The sequence below is a fragment of the Siphateles boraxobius genome, unplaced genomic scaffold, assembly GCF_051911475.1.
Source record: "Siphateles boraxobius isolate OS27281-9 unplaced genomic scaffold, OSU_SipBor_1 6, whole genome shotgun sequence".
Taxonomy (NCBI): domain Eukaryota; kingdom Metazoa; phylum Chordata; class Actinopteri; order Cypriniformes; family Leuciscidae; genus Siphateles; species Siphateles boraxobius.
Window position 1 is genome coordinate 41,642,275 of NW_027509186.1, and position 17,927 is coordinate 41,660,201.

The 17,927-nt window shown below is 38.0% G+C and overlaps 1 protein-coding gene across 1 annotated transcript in view; it reads right to left on the bottom strand.

The window, feature by feature from the left end:
- Positions 1–17,927, bottom strand: part of igsf11 (immunoglobulin superfamily member 11) — a 141,700-nt gene that overhangs the window by 78,398 nt on the left and 45,375 nt on the right. The window lies entirely within an intron of this gene.

Consider the following 17,927-nt stretch of genomic DNA (forward strand, 5'->3'; position numbering starts at 1 on the left):
TTACAATACAGATTCAAAGCAGTTTTACAGAGATAACAGGAAAATACTGTTGTAATAATATTGTTAAATATAAAATGAAATGTCCCCAACTAAGCAAGCCAAAAGCCAATGGCGACAAAGGCGAAGTAAGGCGAAAGAGGCGACATCTGTGAAACGCAATAGTTTTGTGAGCTAATTTTCCCTCCCGTCTAATATTTTTTCCATCACCATGTCACCTTAGGGGCTCTGTACTCTAGTGGGACACAACTGAGATATTAAAGAGACCACAGTTGTGATTTGTCGTATATAGTGCGGGTCATAAGGGTCTTTGTAGAAAAGCCAGTTGTTCTCTCATTCTGCACAGAAAGCTGCATTGTGAAATGCTGAGAAGGTTTAAAGAACGAGAGAATGAGATGAGATGAAACGGAGTGAAGTGCAGAGAGCAAGACAGATGAAAGAAAGAGGGAGGAGAATAAGGATAAAGAGAGAGGGAGAATTTGCAGAAAGATTAAATGCAAAACACTTGGACACGCATTTAAACACAGCTCAGCTGATGCACGCGGGACTAGATTATGGCAAATAATGTTTATGATTATTCTTTCTTCTGTTTAAGCGAGGCAGAAAGAAGGAGGAGAGGCATATCATCATAACTTCAATAATTCATTCAGCATAAATAAAACATGACCCGCAGATTTCTCCTTCCCCAAATGAAAAGCCTTTACGTAACATTAACGTGAGTTCTGCTGAGTCTTGACATCGCTCTCCGTTTCTCTTCACAGCAGAGCTTTCCAAGTTTATTTCATGATGTGAAGCCACACGGGAAAAACTCTTTCTATTCACATCCATCCCAACTTTTTTCAATGTCACAGAGCACACAAACACAACCGCACACGCAATCCAACTCGTGGTCGAAGCCAATCCCCCGACTACGCTTGAAAAATGGGCTTTAACATTCGTCAAAACAAATGGCTTAAAAGCAACTGAAGGAGCACAGCAATCCGTCGGGATGGGAAGTGAATGGGAATCAAAGGCATTACTGTAGACCAGTTCAGTTCTGTATTATGATTCTCTCTTACTATTTTATTAAGAAATAATAATTATAAGAAATATTATAAGAAATAATGACATTACAAAGTGAATTTTTTCAGATTTTTTTTTTAAGGTTTAAAGGGGGACGTGACGAAAAAAGTTTGATAACCACTGCTGTAGAATAGCAAAACCATATTAGATATACAAGGAAATCTGCAGAAGTCACAATAACCAGCCTTGTGTTTGGAAAAGTGGTACAGAATGACACTTGACATTCGACACTCTTTCACTGACTTGATGATATTCATTTCATTACCAACAAGAAATAGAGGAACAAGAGGCAGAAGAGGAAAGAGTTGAAGGAGAAGAGGAGGAGGAAGAAGAGAAAGACAAAGGCTGCGTCCACCATGTCATATAGGAGGTATTGTTTCAGAAAAGTAACCATTATAAAATTGTCTGTTATTTCTTGTGAAAAGTAAATTGTTGTAATTTCCTTGTGACTTTGGATTGTAATGGTAACTTTACTAAAATTAGTCAGACGTATACGACCGACAAATGCGACCTCTGGAGGACACGGCCTTCGAAAGGAGACGCAGGTAAAGAAGGGGAAGAAGAAAATGATCAGAATATGGAGCAAAAGAAGAGCAAGAAGCGGAAGAAGAGGAAGGGGAAGAAGAGAGGAAGAGGAAGCAGAGAAGAGGAAGAAGAGGAAGGAGAAGAAGAAAAAGAACAGAATACAGAGCAAAAGAAGAGGAAAAAGAGAAGAAGAGGAAGCGGAAGAAGAGAGGAAGAGGAAGCAGAGAAGAGGAAGAAGAGAAGAAGAGGAAGAAGAGAAGAAGAGGAAGGAGAAGAAGAAAAAGAACAGAATACAGAGCAAAAGAAGAGCAAGAAGCAGCAGAAGAGGAAGAGGAAGAAGAGAAGAAGAGGGAGAAGAGAAGATGAGAAGGGGAAGAGGAAGAAGAGAGGAAGACGAAGAAGAGGAAGAAGAGAAAAAGAAGAAGATGGGGAAGAAGAAAAGGAACAGAATACAGAGCAAAAGAAGAGCAAGAAGCAGCAGAAGAGGAAGAGGAAGAAGAGAGGAAGAGGAAGAAGAGAAGATGAGAAGAAGGGGAAGAGGAAGAAGAAGAAGAGAGGAAGAGGAAGAAGAGAAGAGGAAGAAGAGAAAGAAGAGAAAAAGAAGAAGATGGGGAAGAAGAAAAGGAACAGAATACAGAGCAAAAGAAGAGCAAGAAGCAGCAGAAGAGGAAGAGGAAGAAGAGAGGAAGAGGAAGAAGAGAAGATGAGAAGAAGGGGAAGAGGAAGAAGAAGAAGAGAGGAAGAGGAAGAAGAGAAGAGGAAGAAGAGAAAAAGAGGAAGATAGGGAAGAAGAAAAGTAACAGAATAAGGAGCAAAAGAATAGCAAGAAGCAGCAGAAGAGGAAGAGGAAGAACAGAGGAAGAGGAAGTGAAGATGAGAAGAGGAAGAAGAGAAAAAGAGGAAGAAGGGGAAGAAGAAAAGTAACAGAATACGGAGCAAAAGAAGAGCAAGAAGCAGCAGAAGAGGAAGAGGAAGAAGAGAGGAAGAGGAAGAACAGAGGAAGAGGAAGTGAAGATGAGAAGAGGAAGAAGAGAAAAAGAGGAAGAAGGGAAGAAGAAAAGTAACAGAATACAGAGCAAAAGAAGAGCAAGAAGCAGAAGAGGAAGAAGAGAGGAAGAGGAAGAACAGAGGAAGAGGAAGTGAAGATGAGAAGAGGAAGAAGAGAAAAAGAGGAAGATGGGGAAGAAGAAAAGGAACAGAATACGGAGCAAAAGAAGAGCAAGAAGCAGAAGAGGAAGAGGAAGAAGAGAGGAAGAGGAAGAACAGAGGAAGAGGAAGTGAAGATGAGAAGAGGAAGAAGAGAAAAAGAGGAAGATGGGGAAGAAGAAAAGGAACAGAATACGGAGCAAAAGAAGAGCAAGAAGCAGAAGAGGAAGAGGAAGAAGAGAGGAAGAGGAAGAACAGAGGAAGAGGAAGTGAAGATGAGAAGAGGAAGAAGAGAAAAAGAGGAAGAAGGGGAAGAAGAAAAGGAACAGAATACAGAGCAAAAGAAGAGCAAGAAGCAGCAGAAGAGGAAGAGGAAGAAAGGAAGAGGAAGAACAGAGGAAGAGGAAGTGAAGATGAGAAGAGGAAGAAGAGAAAAAGAGGAAGAAGGGGAAGAAGAAAAGGAACAGAATACGGAGCAAAAGAAGTGCAAGAAGCAGCAGAAGAGGAAGAGGAAGAAGAGAGGAAGAGGAAGAACAGAGGAAGAGGAAGAAGTGAAGATGAGAAGAGGAAGAAGAGAAAAAGAGGAAGATGGGGAAGAAGAAAAGGAACAGAATACGGAGCAAAAGAAGAGCAAGAAGCAGCAGAAGAGGAAGAGGAAGAAGAGAGGAAGAGGAAGAACAGAGGAAGAGGAAGTGAAGATGAGAAGAGGAAGAAGAGAAAAAGAGGAAGAAGGGGAAGAAGAAAAGTAACAGAATACGGAGCAAAAGAAGAGCAAGAAGCAGCAGAAGAGGAAGAGGAAGAAGAGAGGAAGAGGAAGAACAGAGGAAGAGGAAGAAGTGAAGATGAGAAGAGGAAGAAGAGAAAAAGAGGAAGATGGGGAAGAAGAAAAGGAACAGAATACGGAGCAAAAGAAGAGCAAGAAGCAGCAGAAGAGGAAGAAGAGAAGAAGAAGAAAAAATAAGAAGCAGATGAGGAAGAAGAAGAGAAGAAGAGGAAGAAAAAGAGAAGAAGAGGAAGAAGAAGAGAAAGAAGAAGCAGCAGATGAGGAAGAGGAAGTACTTTATATATCACTCAAGGCGCTTTGCAATAGCCTTAAGAATTACATAAGACACTTCACTATAGAATTATTATGTTTTAAGACTTGTGTAGTTTTGTTTCCAGACAGTGTTGATGTATTTCCTGTTAAAATAGGAAGTTGTGATGGTACAACAGTCTTTAGTTTATGTGACAGTTCAGGAAAGAGGTTGTACAATGAACGAGAGCAACGAAGACACTCAGAATAAATAAATTACAGGCACTTCCTCTGCGACCAGCTGATGTTTGAGGAAGGAAATGAAGTGCAAGCTTTTATTTTCCTGTCCCGAACATCAAGAGGCTTCAGCAAACGCACAGACGCAAACACTGATGCGGATTTGATGAGGTCTTTGGGAAAATGCTACAGAATTACACATCATGTGTTAATTTGTTAGTAGGGGTGTAACTACATCACGAAACTGAACTCACGATGCAATATTACTGCAATAGTCTAAGACAAATGATAAAAGGTTAACAAAAAATGAACTGTTGATTAAAATGCTAAATTTGGTGTTACATTGTGTGTGTAAATGAATAGGCTCGGACTTGGTGCTGGAAACCCAATGAACCGGACAATAGAGACTCCAGAATAACAATATTCATGATTCTGAAGCGGAAAATACAGAATTATTTTAGATGAATATACTTGCTGTCACTGACTAAATATATTTAAAATAATGTAGGTCACTTTTACTGGTACCATCAGACATTTAACACCAAAAATATTCCCCCATTGCATTATTATACATTATATTCAACATTATATATAGTCGTTTCATGTAGAACTGACACTAAAAATCTGTAAACTTCATTTTTTTCTCATTTATTGTAAATTATACAAAATAAATATTGTCATTATCCACGATACTGATGGATGTTTTGTATTGTGACACGATATATTGTGACGCCCCTATTTGTTAGTGTTCTACAGGAGGATGTTGAAATGGTGTACAGGAGCCAGCGCTCACACACACACCGCTCACACACACTGATCACACACACCGCTCACACACAGCTGTCCGTCTCACAGACACACTGGTCACAGATCTGATTACTCTGACGAGGCAACAGAGCTAAATTAACCTCTCACTGCTAATCACACTCAGATGGGAGTGTGTGTGTGTGTGTGTGTGTGTGTGTGTGTGTGTGTGTGTGTGTGTGTGTGTGTGTGTGTGTGTGTGTGTGTGTGTGTGTGTGTGTGTGACCGTGTGAGTCTGAGAGTGTGTGTGAGAGTAAGTGTACATGTTTTTCTATCCCGGTGGGGACTTCAACCTGAATGCACACAGACTCATGGGGAATTGTGTCACAGTGGGGACCTAAATAGATCCATCCCCATGGGTAAACAAGCTTATAAATCATACAGAATTAGTTTTTTTGGAAATGTAAAAATGCAGACAGTTGTGTGTGATGGGTAGGTTTAGGGACAGGGGCAGTGTGTGTGTGTAAGTGTGTGTGTGTGATGGGTAGGTTTAGGGGTTAGTGTGTGAGGAGAGAATATACAGTTTGTACAGTATAAAAACCATTAAGTCTATGGAGAGTCCCCACAAAGATAGTGAACCTGACGTGTGTGTGTGTGTCTGTGAGTGTGTGTGTGTGTGTGTGTGTGTGTGTGTGTGTGTGTGTGTGTGTGTGTGTGTGTGTGTGTGTGTGTGTGTGAGTGAGTGTGTCCGTGTGTGTATGTGTGTGTGTGAGTGAGTGTGTGTGAATGTGTGTGTTTGAGAGAGTGTGAGTTAGTGTGTGTATGAGTGCGTGCGTGTGAATGAGTGTGTTTGAGAGTGTGTGTTAGAGTAAGTGAGTGTGTGTGTGTGTGTGTTTGAGAGTGTGTGTGAGATTAAGTGTGTGTGTGTTTGAGAGTGTGTGAGAGTAAGTGTGTGTGTGTGTGTGTGTGTTTGAGAGTGTGTGTGTTTCATAGTGTGTTTCAGAGTGTGTGTGTGTGAATGTGTGTGTTTGAGAGAGTGTGAGTTAGTGTGTGTTTGAGAGTGTGTGTGTGTGTGTGTGTGTGTGTGTGTGTGTGTGTGTGTGTGTGTGTGTGTGTGTGTGTGTGTGTGTGTGAATGAGTGTGTTTGAGAGTGTGTTAGAGTGTGTGTGTGTGTGTGTGTGTGTGTGTGTGTGTGTGTGTGTGTGCGTGAGTGTGTGTATGTGAATGTGTGTGTTTGAGAGTGTGTATGAGTGAGTGTGTGTGTGTGTGTGTGTGTGTGTGTGTGTGTGTGTGTGTGTGTGTGTGTGTTTGAGAGAGTGTGAGTTAGTGTGTGTTTGAGAGTGTGTGTGAGTGAGTGTGTGTGTGTGTGAATGAGTGTGTTTGAGAGTGTGTTAGAGTAAGTGTGTGTGTGTGTGTGTGCGTGAGTGTGTGTGTATGTGAATGTGAATGTGTGTGTTTGAGAGTGTGTTAGAGTAAGTGTGTGTGTGTGTGTGCGTGAGTGTGTGTGTATGTGAATGTGAATGTGAATGTGTGTGTTTGAGAGTGTGTTAGAGTAAGTGTGTGTGTGTGTGCGTGAGTGTGTGTGTGTGTATGTGAATGTGAATGTGTGTGTGTTTGAGAGTGTGTATGAGTGAGTGTGTGTGTGTGTGTAGCAGGTGTGAGCAGTAACACAGCAGGAAGAGATATTCTACAGTCTGCTTTTGCTCTCCAGTTCATCTCATGTCTAGTACGGAGAAAACAAACGACTCTCTGATGCATCGCGATTCTCTTCTTTTCAACGGTTCAGGATGGATTCTGTAAACTTTTAAAGTCACTATTAAATCAAAATGGACAATTCTTGTTTTTTATTCGATTCATCCGTGCACATCATTATTTATTTTTAATTTATGTTCCTGGTAATCTTGAATCAGAATAACTTCCTCTAGCAGCATCTCTTCTCTGATGACGTCATTACTGGCATGAGGGCGGGGCAATAACCTGTCACTCACATGAGATCCACCAATAGCAAACAACAACCGTCCAATCAATTCCCCACAGACTAAATCAAGCCCCGCTCACATTTGTTCTTGTTTGAAAAGCAGTTTTACTCATATATACGTCCCAATAGGGACTAATTTTAGGGACTGAGACTAGACTGTATTTTATGTTTTATATAAATAGCTGTATTTAGTTCGTTAATAATTCTTAAAATACAACAGTTTTTATTTATTATTAGTTTGTAATTCTAGAAAAGAAAGAACCGGATGAAGCAGAAGAAGATGATAATTATTATTTTGTAATTATTTTGAAAAGTACTTATAGTAGATAAGTTATTTAATACAAGTGCACAAATAAACTCATTAATTAATAAGAGTAAATGTAGATCAAGAATCATTTTTGTATCCCAGAATGGAAATCGGATTGAGGCTACGTCTACATTAATCCGGATACCTTTGAAAACAGCGTTTTCGTTTAAAAACGCTCTCTCTGTCACACTGGCGTTTTCAGATGTTTCAGTGTGGATGAGAAACTTTTGGAAAACACTAAATTCACCTTTACTGCGTATGCGTAAAACCTTACAAAAGCTCACTGAGATGATACAGACGGGAAAATAAATAATAAAGTTATCGTGCAAATCCTTTGACAGGATACATTTAATTAGTAAAATATCTCAGCATTCACTGAAGTGTCCAGGTCGCGCTCATTATTATATGTTTGTTCTAAAACACAACTTCTCTCGTGTTTTGCCGCAGGACAGCAAATATGAGTAAATTCTGTCATATTTGCAGGACTGTGATATGAAGAGTGTGTGAAGTAACATATTTTAGCAACAGTGTGAAAGTGAACAGCACATAACAGGCACAATACCGCTATAAACATTGGTACAATATGCGTCACATGACTAAACTTGCGTCTTCGGTTTGACAGTCCACACTGCAACGCGAAAACAGCGTTTTCAAATCTATCCACTTTGGAGAGTTTTCAAAAAGGTTAGTTTTCATTGATAAAAAGGACAAAACAGAGAGAAAAAGATGCGTTTGAAAACGTTTTATTGTGGAGAAGGCCTAAACCGTGAGGAATCTTCCCAGCCCTACTGTCTGGTAGAAACTGGATTGTGAAGGCGAGCTCATTGTGATGCTTCTCTCCTCTGGACACACACACACACACACACACACACACACACACACACACACACACACACACTCGGTCTCAATAACGTGAGCGTCTCTCTGGACCGTCTGCGTGTCGGAGCAGAACTGCGGCTCCACAGAGAACAGATCTGTGCTTTAACACACGCCTGTGGAGCATCTGTCTGTGCTAACAAGGGCACTGACATCTCTCACACACACACACACACACACACACACACACACTCGCATATTAATCAGCACATGTCCTGTATGCGGGAAGCTAAATATTTCAGAGTGGGGAAAAGTCAACCCTGGGTGACTGTCTGGGAGTTTATTTAGATACAGTTTGTTGGTAAATCTGTATATTACACAGCCTGCAACCTCGACACGATGTACATTTTAAACCCGGAATACGAAAATAGTGGGAAAAAAGATCAAAATGAACCAGTTTCTCCTACAATTAAAATGAACGCACCAGCAAATGATGGTGAATGATGTTGGGAAAAAAAATCGGCAAAGTAAAATGCTTTCCGTTAGATCTGGAGTAAGCCGGCCACACAGAAGAAGAAAAATCAAACGTGTATGTTGGAAAAGTTCTTGAACTCTAATTCTCATTTCTATTGAGCTCTTATTATGGTTACATTATTATCTTTTTATTATGGTTATTATTTCTTACATTTGTGTGTATGTGTTATTGTTAGATGTTGTGTAAAGTATGTGTGAGTGAATAGATGTTGGTTGTGTTGTATGGTTTTGTTTTATCAAAAAATAAAGTAAAAAACAAAACAATTTACGTATTCTAACGCCGTGTTTAGACGTGTCTTGCACGGATTAATTGTTCTAGTAACGTGCGCTAACAAAGTAAATAGGGTCCATTTTGATTTCATGGCGACGTTCACTTCAGATTTAATATTTCCTGATCATTTACTCTCCTCCACGTCATCTGAGATATTAACATCTTTCTTTCTTCAGTGGAAAAGAAATGAAGGTTTTTGAGGAAAACATTGCAGGTTTTTGACATGTCGAAGGTCCAAATGTGAGTTTCAGTGCAGCTTCAAAGTCTCGACACGATCCAGCCGAGGAATAAGAGTCTGATCTATACTAACCAGCGCACATTTTATTACAAAATAAACATTTAGATACTTTTATACCACTAATGCTCGTCTTACACTAGCGCCACACATTACGTAATCACGTTGGAAGGTCTCGCGTATGTTCCGGTTCAGAAATGTAGGATAGGGCGAAAAACTCACTTTATTTTCTCCTCAAACTTCAAAATCATCCGACATCGTTGTTTTACCTTTTTTATTTTTGTTGTAAATGGTGTTTGACTTCGTCTTTGCACGTTCTCTTAGCAAACACTGGGTCGGTTCTTCCGTCTATCTTTCTTTCTTTCTTTTTTTATTGCAAAGGGATATAATTCACATCTGTTCACATGCGTCACTTTCACAGCTTTACCAGTTTACAAAAATATTCGTTAAACAGGAATAGCAAAACTCTCCAGTGACAAATCCTTCATAATACAAAACACCTCGATGTATCTCTTTAATTATCCTCAGTTTCAAAACAGAAACTATTTACACAAGAAGGGGAGGAAGTCACATCACTCATAATTAAAAAACATTCAAACATTCAATCTCTATCAAAAAGGTATTTGGTTCAATAGGAGTTATAAACTCAACGCGTGACCTTCCATCGTGATTACGTAATGTGTGGCGCTAGTGTAAGACGAGCATTAGTGGTATAAAAGTATCTAAATGTTTCTTTTGTAATAAAATGTGCGCTGGTTAGTCTAGATCAGACTCTTAAGGTGATGATACACAGGGCAACTTTTTGAGCAATGTTGATGAGCAATGTTGCCGTCAACGGGCAACCAGATGAGACACAGGGCCCACAACCAATCTAAATTATCCAGATAGAAATATATTGCCCATTTTCAAATAATATTGACAATATCAAGTAATATTGACAAAAATATATCTCGATATTTTCAACATTTTGTTGATAATAATTAGATGATATTTCACTGATTGTGTTTTTGTGCTGGTGCAATGGCTGGATTAGGCCAGTTGTTGACAGCAGACTCACGAAGATATTCATATTTTTCATATTCTATGCAGTGGTCAGTTCACAGCAGTGACAGAAATGATTAATTAATGTGCAATATTTGCCACCATAAATTGATTTCCAGGGGCATTTTCACCTATATATGAAAAAATGTTCTAAACTTATTTAGAGCTATGCATCACCTTTTATGTCAAATACTAACATTCAAATGATTAAAATTTAATTATACAGTAATTATACTTATTAATACAATAATACTTAATTACACAATAATTATACAGTACCACAGTTACCAGTCAAATTAAATCATTCAATCAAAATCCATCTTTGCAGTGCAGAGGTGACACAGAACAATTGATTAATATTTACACTCCATTTACAATTGCATAAATAAAGCTATGAGATAGTTTTTTTTTTTAAATCAATATTCAATATTTAAATATGAAATGATTTCTAATTTTAACGTTTTAATTAAAGGGTACTTTAATTATGAAACTAAAACCGACAGTAGACGGCGGTAAGCCACTGTCTTAATAAGCGAGTTGAGGGATTCATTCAATCAACCGATTTGTTCAAACGGCTGATTCATTCGGGAAAGAAGCAGGTGATTGTTCATTGAATCGTTAAAATGAATCGTTCAAAACAGTGTTGCCAACTTAGCGCCTTTGTCGCTATTTTTATCGACTTTTCAGACCCCTTTAGCGACTTTTTTTTTTAAAAAGCGACAAATCTAGCGACATTTTTAGACAAACCTCAGTAACCTCCAGATGTTGCCAGTACTGTTCTGCGAGCGCGAGCTCTTGCTTTCTCCCTGCCGTCACTCTCTCTAGCTGCGTCTACCTTGTGGCGCGCGCCAGTTTTTTTTTCCCCACGGACTTGTCACTTATCTGCTTCTCTTTTGTTTTATTTTTAAAGAGTTTTGTTTGACCATTTTAATTTACTTTCTTTTCTTGTGCTTATTACTTGTAATACTCGCTATCACAGAGCTTTCACCCAGTTCCAGTTTACACATATAAAAAAATGTAAAAATACATAGCTACTTGTTCTATTGTCTGACAAAAATAATATAGGCAATGAGAACAGCTTTATTGGACATTCGGCTATATTATATTATATTATATTAAAATACAGAATGTTAGCATGAATTTAGAGGGAAAACACATTAGGCATGCAGAGCGCAAGTACGATGCGATGACGTCATGAATATGCTAATTAGCATATGACGTCATCTAGCGACATTTGGCGACTTTTAGGGAAGGCGTCAGCTACTTTCCTTGGAAAATAGTTGGCAACAGTGGTTCAAAACGCAGATTTCAGTCAAGAAATCATCGCTGTCTGTTGCATTGAGACTCTGCTACGGTTTCATTTTGAAATTCTAATCGGCGAAATAAAGGGAAAACAAACAATATTGACAATATGGTGTCTAAAAAGTAACTCACAATGTTAATTTATTTTTAATTTATCTATTGTATAACATAAATATCACACTTGTGCACGGGAAAACAGCGCTCTTACTGATGTGATATTCTAATATAAGAACATAATATGATATAAATATAAGACAAAAACTAATTTGGGGACATACCTATAACTGCACACATCACGCAGTGAAAGCACGAGAGACAAATGCGATGTCAGCTCACAGCGCCTCATACATCGTTAAAACCAATATCATAATAGACAATACACATCGCACACAAACACACATAAAGAATGAACTTACGACTGAACTGACATTTGCCAACTTTCTTCTTCTCTCCTCTCTCGCGTGCAGGAGACAGACGTTATTCTGCCGCGAATGTCACGTGAACAAGCAAATCCACAAAGATGGAATAATAAAAAATAATACGTACGTTAATTTGATAGTTTTAATTCAGAAAACATTTAGATATGTCTGAGTCGAAGTGTCATCTAAAATTTAAGACCTTTCATAAGTAAAAATAAGACTTTTTATGGCCTCATATTTTAAAAATCTAATTTAAGACTTTTTAAGGATCCGCGGGAACCCTGTGAAGCTGCACTGAAACTCACATTTGGACCTTCGACCCGTTGGACCGCATTGAAGTCTCTATATGGAGAAAATCCTGGAGTGTTTTCCTCAAAAATCTTCATTTCTTTTCCACAGAAGAAAGAAAGAGGTTAATATCGTAGATGACGTTGAGGAGAGTAAATGATCAGGGGATTTTAATTCTGACGTGAACTAATCCTTTAAGTTTAACTCACATATCACCACTAGATCAACTAGCAAAACGATGATCTGAATCGCACAATAATACCAAGTCTATAGATATCATATCTACTGTAGCTTGAGTTAAAACAACAGCAGTCTATGGTATGTCTTCATTTACATAGATAAGCGTGTGTTTACACAGGACCAGAGTGTTTAATTGTTCTGTAAGGTTCTGTAGGGATCTCTCTCTCTCTCTCTGTGTGTTTCTCAGTATTCAGCGTGACAGTCTCGGTGGAGCTCGATGCTTTTGTGTGCTGAATCATTGTGATGAAGTGTGTTCACCCTGTGATCTGGGACGGGATGCTCTCGTAAAGTGTGTGACAATTGTCGTATTGTACCTCAATTATCCGTGCGGCCCAATGCCTGGTCCCTAGATGGGCAACATCTTTATTGTTTTGGTCCTTCGTTCATTTTCAATGTCATTGTTTTCATGAGATACTCTATTATGTGTGGTGTCGTGTCTCTGTATTGTTACGCGTGTCAGGATCTTATTGTTGGGTTTTTCTGCATGGTGATTCCCTCGAGACAAGCACTAATATATTATCATATCCTCACATATTCAACATGCACAGTATGATATATATATACACACAGGGTCAATGAGGTCCAATAAAGGTGAATGATTTATATATAAAGTTAATCATAAATAAGAAGTATAAAACAGTCCAGTGTGGTGTTATTATTGTTAGTGAAAAATCAAACGAAAACTAAATTAAAACATTTTTGTTAACTAAAATAAAAGTTAAAAACAGGGAAGAAAAATCTAACTAAACATATATATCTATATACTATCTATATATCTATATATATATATATATATAGAGAGAGAGAGAGAGAGAGAGAGAGAGAGTATATATATGCACAATAATAATGAAAACAATAATACTGTTAATTAAAAAAAATAAAAATTTGAAAACTCAAAGAATTACAAAAAAAATATAATAAATTAATTAGGTTTTTATATAGATTGCCAGTGTGTTTCTATTGAGATATGACAATATCTATGTTTCCATCCACCTCATCTTATGTACATTTTGGGATATTGCATGAGAAAACGCTGGATGGAAACAAGATGTGCATAAATTCAAAAAATTAAAAACTCACGCACTCAATTTTATCAATGTCTCATAAGAAAACTTGCATAAACTACGATGGAAACATATTTACCAAATAAATTCCTTGATGCGCATCAAAAAAGCGCAATAAAGTAAATATCAATTCAGTGAATTCAAGCCCTTAAAAGTGAACAAATATTTCATAGCAGAGCATCACAGTGTGTGTGTGTGTGTGTGTGTGTGTGTGTGTGTGTGTGTGTGTGTGTGTGTGTGTGTGTGTGTGTGTGTGTGTGTGTGTGTGTGTGTGTGTGCGTGTGTGTGTGTGTGTGTGTGTTTGTGTGTGTGTGTGTGTGTGTGAGAGAGAGAGAGAGAGTTTGTTTTGTTTGGTAATGATTCAAGATTTTGATTCTGATTAAAAATTGAAAGCATTGCTCTATGAAAAGCACCGAAGCAAAATAAAATACATGTTTTACAAAAATTCCATCATGAAAATTTCATTACGTCCTCCAATCAGTCAGCGTGATCGGATCTGAACGGAGACAAATTAAAAACAACTTTCTGCACAGTTGGCAGAATTCATGAGCGCGTGTTTCAGCAACACGTCTGATGAAATATATTAGTCAGATTGATCCATTCTGCTGCGTGTGAGGAATATCAGACTGTGATGTCACTCTCAAACACCGCTTTATCATAAGTGGATTATCGGTTATAATTCATTATCCACCATTTCAAATAGGAATTGAAGAATTACTGTAATCCTATAACAATGATGACGAAATATGCTGGACGATTATTATAGACACAACTAATGATTAAAAACACTGACTGTGTGTGTGTGTGTTCATATTTCACAGTCTCTCTCTAATTCTACACACTCAGCAAAACTGGGCATGCCATAATTCTCCGGCCAATCAGAATGCTCTCAGATTAGGCCTGCCTCTGCAGGAGGAAGAGATGCATGCTGGGAAGGCAGAGAGCAGCATTAGAGGAGGTACATGTACATTTGCATTTATATCGCATTCAAGCTTTGCATTTTATTACTTTATGTATTCCCTGGAAACACTTCAAAACATATTTATGTATTTGAATTGGATATAAAATTCCCATGCATTTGGATTACACGGTTTTAACATAATCAAACTAATAAAATTAATGTGATGCATATATGCACGTGATACATCAATGAAACAGGTACGATTTTTGCACTCAAATCATGACATAGTTTATTATTAAATACCTGCATCTATTTGGTTTTATGTGAATAATCATGTTATTGAAATGCATTTATTCAAATTGCTTATAATCAGCATAAATCTGTTCATTGTGAAAATGATTACATTTATTCCTATTTATACGGCTAGCTGTAGAACAAGCAATATACAATTAGTTTGAATGTATGAGATTGAAACAAATTGGATTGATTGATGATAAATATATAAACCTGGTTATTGTGTTTTTAAAATATTCAGTTTATTAGTACTATTCTTTAGTACTGATGATTGGAGTAGGGCTGCAGCTATCGATTCTTTTTGTAATCGATTAATCTAGCACTTAATCGATCGATTAATCGAGTAATCGGATATTTTTGTGTGTGTGTGTTTTATTAACAGAATAGTTATATTAAACTTGTGTCTATTTCAGTTAAAGCTGTTATAAGTTATATAGTATGCAAGTTATATAGTATGCAAGTTATAAAGCTATCTCATATGTGAATTTTCCTTTAAGATGTTATAATATAACCACTCTAAGTATATTTGTGTATTGTGGTAGTTTAACGCTGAAGAAGAGCTGTAACGTGACTTGTTGTTGAACACGCAGTAAAAGCTGACGCACTTTTTGTTCCGTGCGTTTTAACTGAGAAATGAGTACTCCGAATCTTTATTAAAAACCAACAGGCTGGGGACTTGCATTTTTTGTTGTTGTCTGTATTTGGCAGACGTGAAATACAAACAAGGTCTCGCAAAGACTGCAATACAATATTTGTTCCTCCATCACGTCCCGCTGTGTACAGTGAATGCATGCTGAAATTATTGTTGCGTGGCTACATAAAAGTTTAAGCATATGTGATGCATTGCTGCAATTGGTCTGACTGGAGTGTGTGTGTGTGTGTGTGTGTGTGTGTGTGTGTGTGTGTGTGTGTGTGTGTGTGTGTGTGTGTGTGTGTGTGTGTGTGTGTGTGTGTGTGTGTGTGTGTGTGTGTGTGTGTGTGTGTGTGAAGGGGTTCTTTTTTTAGGCTATACTCTCTTGCAATTAAACGTGATAGTTAGGGTTTACAACTTAAAAATGTCATCAAAGCTAAAAATCATATCTAGTCAAACCGCATCACGACGACATCGCTACAAATACAGTATGGGATTAAAATCAGCGAACATCAATAGGCTTAGACTACGTTACCTTGTTTCAGCGAGTTAAGTGTATTAAGTGAATTAAGTGTGTAATGATCCCACACTTTAGACAATTTCTGCCGTTTATTTACATATTTATTCTCCGCCATCGCGCTAACTAAATTCAAAATATATGCTTCCTGAACAGGTCCGTGTGAATAAACGGTCCGTGTGAAACAATCAAATCCCTGAGCCGCGCGTATAGTGCGCGTCATAGGAATTTAACGAGGCTTCGAGGCAGAGTTTTTGCCTCGAGGAATTTTTGTAATCGAGTAACTCGAGGAATCGTTTCAGCCCTAGATTGGAGGGTCTGTCCAATGACTGAATCTCCTTTTGATTGACAGCAATTTTGTACTATAAAGAGTCGCTGACTCTGAAGCTGTTCGAGCTCTCTGTCCCATCACGGATTTTGCAAGTGTAGTCGAAAGACAAACTGCTGTAACCTATTTCTTGGCATTTGGTTGAAATTGTTAGGCAAGTTTCATCATACATTTTACACAATTATACACCACATTCCTTGTTTCAGTTTAACCTTTCCCACATTTCCTCCGTCGAGTTTAATATATATTTTTAGATCGTTTGTTCATTCATTCATACCGTATATATATATCGTCGCTGTTCGATGAAAACCGCGTATGTCCATTTTGCCGATTTTGAGATTTTTAGACGGATAGAATGTCCAGGTTCATTTCCGTATTCAGTATGCTTCACATTATCTAAATGACCAATGAAAAGTTGTGAAATCATGTCATCTGATTTTCACGAATATCCATTTGGTGTCAAAGCTGTCAATCACGCCATTTCCCAGCCCTGTGGAGGCATCTCGCCGGTCTCGTAAAGTTTCATCTTAAGCGTGCGTCTATGGAAGCTCAGCATTGGATAGCCGAATAACACTGTGAGGTAAAGTATCAGCAAACGTTTGTTTTTGACAACTGTTCACAAGTTTATTATATATTCACAAAATTACGGTAGGACTGTGCAAACAAAGTATCATTCTAGCATTGCCATGTCAGTGTATTCATTCATTGTCCCTTCATAGTTTGCAAGAGACATTTAATAAACTGAGCGTAGTGCTGGGCGGTTTGACCAAAAATTTATATCACGGTTTTTTTTCAAAATTATGGCGGTTTTCCGGTTTATGACGGTTTTATTTTCATGCATAATCAGGTGTTCAAAGCATTTTCTACTGGTTGAGAGAGGAATTACTGCAGTAAATTGACTTAGGATGGTCTATTTTACTGTCATTAGTGAATATTGTAGAATAGAATAGAGCCCAGTATAAACAAAAATTGTTATTTCTTAACGTTCTAATAACGTTCTTATAACCAGGAGGTAACCTTAATACAACGTTTATATAACGAGAGAATTGAACGTTCTTATAATGTTTTGAATGAAGTTCTTATAACCAAGAAATAACGTTAATACAACGTCTAAAAAACTGGACATTTTGAATGTTCCTAGAACATTCAGAAATAACGTTAAGGTTTTTATAACTTAATGGGAACGTTATGAAAACATTCTTATAACCTAAAATTGTTAGCTGGGGAAGAGGAGAGATTCGCGATTGCACTGAACACGTTTTAAGTGCAGGATTATCTGAGCGAGCCCAGAGAAAATAGACCTATTTTAACAAGAGCAGCGTGTATCTGAGAGCGCGGCACATTATATTCCGCGCGCTCGCAGAGAGATTCGCGCTCGCGCATTATATTAATGTACTTTCGCGCTACAATAATGTGCTCCGCATCCATCGTCCATGTAACGTAACAGAGCACTGCTGTTTGTTTACCCTCACTCGTCGCTGCTTAGAAGTACAACATTGTAAAGGGTCCGTCTGAAACAGTGTCGCGCAGCGTAACGTTCGTTCCGAACGTTGTGTAATTAAATACACCGGTATGGCGGTTTATTCAAAATCAATATCGTGACGAAAATATAAACCGGTTTTCGGTTTGAACCGGTTTACCGCCCAGCACTAACTGAGCGTATTTAATAAACTGAGACATAGACTATTTTATAAACTGAGCGTAGCCTATTCATCTTTCTATATGAAATGCGACTTGGTCATTCTAATTAATGATCGGAAGAACGCGTATCGACCACCGTTACTGTAAAATATGCACGCATGTCCATTTAAACTCGATTTTGGTCAAATGTGGATTATATCAGTACACTGGCAAGAATATGGTTACATTTAAAGATGCCGTACCAAGTATGCAACGCTAGGTTCAACTGCTTTTGAAATTACGGTGTTTTTTTCACTTCCATACGTGAGTTTCATCGGGCAGCGACGATATATAAGTATAAATAAATGAACAATTTTTAAGATGTTGGCCGAAAATGAGCTTCCCCTCTTTGAAAGAC